Raw genomic sequence first — 3,550 nt, 5'->3', positions numbered from 1 at the left:
TGTATAACCAACAATTCCAACATGGCTTGGTAACCAACAAAAGACGATGTCGTATTAGCCAGTAGCAAGGTTATTATGTAGTTCTATGATGTCGAGTAAAATTGGATGCTGACAGTGCTGTGATGTAGACATATTGTTCAGGTGCTCATCACAAGATGTTGGAGCACTGTGATGTAGACACATTGTTCAGGTGCTGATCACATGATGTTGGAGCACTGTGATGTAGACACATTGTTCAGGTGCTGATCACAAGATGTTGGAGCACTGTAATGTAGACACATTGTTCAGGTGCTGATCACAAGATGTTGGAGCACGGTTATGTAGACACATTGTTCAGGTGCTGATCACAAGATGTTGGAGCACGGTTATGTAGACACATTGTTATGGTGTTGATCACAAGATGTTGGAGCACGGTTATGTAGACACATTGTTCAGGTGCTGATCACAAGATGTTGGAGCACGGTTATGTAGACACATTGTTATGGTGTTGATCACAAGATGTTAGAGTGAATGAGTGAGTGAGTTAATGCTTTACGTCACATCGGCAATATTTCAGCCATTTCGTGACGAGAAGTTATACATGAAATATACATATATTTAAACTTTATAAAAATCTGTCATCGAAGGACAGTTTGATAACTAGAATATCACAGATAAGATTTAAAACTAGTTGCGGAACATTTAAAAGCATTAAGTATTAAGTATTAATATAAAAATTGGCTAGAGATCGTCAGTAACTAATTGTAGATCACCATACCAGGGACCATGGGGACTTACAGTACCTTTCCTTCCTGCATGGACCCTGGCAGGATTTATATCAACCCTTCAGCCACAGGCGATAGTTTACCAGTCTTGCCAAGCCTTATACTAAAATGACAAAAATCCTACGTTTTAAAATTCTGGCATGCATAAAAATACTTTGAACGATGTGGGACTTACATACCCTCTTAGGACAATAATTTTACGCTACTTCAACCCCCCTCGAGGGTATAGCCACTAACAATCTGGGGGCACGGGTGGCCCAGTCGTCTAAGGCGCCGTGATTCGCTGTGCAGAGTTGCGTCCCCTGGACACGCCAGAAACCTATGATTGTGGGTTCGAATCCCGGTTCGCCCCGATTATGTTTCTAGGTTTGTCAGCACAATACCCGAGCTCGTGGGTTTCACCGAAGTGGTAAAACGTCTGAGACCTGCATCACTTCGGACTTTCCTCCCACATTAAGCTGACACGCTGCGATTTAACTGAAATAATGTTAAAAGCGGCGTTAAATCCAACTCACTCACTCACTAAGTTATAAATTAGCACTACCAATGTGTAAAATAATACATTAAACACATCAAAATTTATGAACAAGTTCGATTTCTTTTAAAAAACATAATATTAAACGAGAATAACCATCATTATAAAGGTCCTTAATTGTTTTAACACTGAAATATTTATCCCTTGTGATGGAAAAATCAATGCAGTCAAGCAGGACATGCTTGACCATGATTCTTTCATAACAAGGGACACAAAACGGAGGATCCTCACCTTTCAAGAAGTATTCATTTGTATATCTGCTATGGCCAATACGACATAGTCGTATAATGACCTCTTCAAATCTGGACTGACAGCCCAAGTAGGTGTAACCGATATTTGGTTTAATTTGATGTAATTTATTGATACCTACTTGGGTGTCCTACTTCTTCTGCATTAGATCTCTGATGTAAGATCCAATGATGTAGACACATTGTTATGGTGTTGATCACAAGATGCTGGAGCACTGTTATGTAGACACATTGTTAAGGTGCTGATCACAAGATGTTAGAGCGCTGTGGTGTAGACACATTGTAAGGTGCTGATCATATGATGTAAGAGCGCTGTGATGTAGACACATTGTTAAGGTGCTGATCACATGATGTTAGAGCGCTGTGATGTAGACACATTGTTCAGGTGCTGATCACAAGATGTTAGAGCGCTGTGGTGTAGACACATTGTTATGGTGTTGATCACAAGATGTTAGAGCACTGTCATGTAGACACATTGTTCAGGTGCTGATCACAAGATGTTAGAGCGCTGTAATGTAGACACATTGTTCAGGTGCTGATCACATGATGTTAGAGCGCTGTGGTGTAGACATATTGTTATGGTGTTGATCACAAGATGTTAGAGCACTGCCATGTAGACACATTGTTAAGGTGCTGATCACATGATGTTAGAGCGCTGTGATGTAGACACATTGTTAAGGTGCTGATCACTAGATGTTAGAGCGCTGTGATGTAGACACATTGTTATGGTGTTGATCACAAGATTGGTTGGTTGATTTGTTTTACGCCGCACTCTGCAATATTCCAGCTATATGACGGCGGTCTGTAAAATGATCGAGCTTGGACCAGACAATCCAGTGATTGACATCATGAGGATTGATCCACGCAATTGTGATCGATGACAAGCATCAACCAAGTCAGCGAGCCTGACCACTCGATCCCGTTAGTCGCCTTTTACGACAAGCATAGTCGCCTTTTACGGAAAGTATGGGTTGTTGAAGACCTATTCTACCCCGGAACCTTCACGGGTGTGATCACAAGATGTTAGAGCGCTGTGATGTAGACATATTGTTATGGTGTTGATCACAAGATGGTAGAGCACTGTTATATCGACACAATGTTCAGGTGTTGATCACAAGATGTTAGAGCACTGTTATATCGACACATTGTTCAGGTGTTGATCACAAGATGTTAGAGCACTGTTATATTGACACAATGTTCAGGTGCTGATCACAAGATGGTAGAGCACTGTCATATCGACACAATGTTCAGGTGCTGATCACAAGATGTTAGAGCACTGTTATATCGACACAATGTTCAGGTGTTGATCACAAGATGTTAGAGCACTGTTATGTAGACACATTGTTCAGGTTTGATCACAAGATGTAAGAGCACTGTTATATCGACACATTGTTCAGGTGCTGATCACAAGATGGTAGAGCACTGTTATATTGACACATTGTTCAGGTGTTGATCACAAGATGTAAGAGCACTGTCATATCGACACAATGTTCAGGTGCTGATCACAAGATGTTAGAGCACTGTTATATCGACACAATGTTCAGGTGTTGATCACAAGATGTTAGAGCACTGTTATGTAGACACATTGTTCAGGTTTGATCACAAGATGTAAGAGCACTGTTATATCGACACATTGTTCAGGTGCTGATCACAAGATGGTAGAGCACTGTTATATCGACACAATGTTCAGGTGTTGATCACAAGATGGTAGAGCACTGTTATATCGACACAATGTTCAGGTGTTGATCACAAGATGGTAGAGCACTGTTATATCGACACATTGTTCAGATGCTGATCACAAGATGGTAGAGCACTGTTATATCGACACATTGTTCAGGTGCTGATCACAAGATGGTAGAGCACCGTTATATTGACACATTGTTCAGGTGTTGATCACAAGATGTAAGAGCACTGTTATATCGACACATTGTTCAGGTGTTGATCACAAGATGTAAGAGCACTGTTATATTGACACATTGTTCAGGTGTTGATCACAAGATGTA

This window comes from Haliotis cracherodii, unplaced genomic scaffold (genome assembly GCF_022045235.1).
Source record: "Haliotis cracherodii isolate W230 unplaced genomic scaffold, xgHalCrac1.p SCAF_15, whole genome shotgun sequence".
Lineage (NCBI taxonomy): Eukaryota > Metazoa > Mollusca > Gastropoda > Lepetellida > Haliotidae > Haliotis > Haliotis cracherodii.
The sequence above is the reverse complement of the archived record's forward strand: the minus strand, read 5'-3'. Positions refer to the sequence as shown.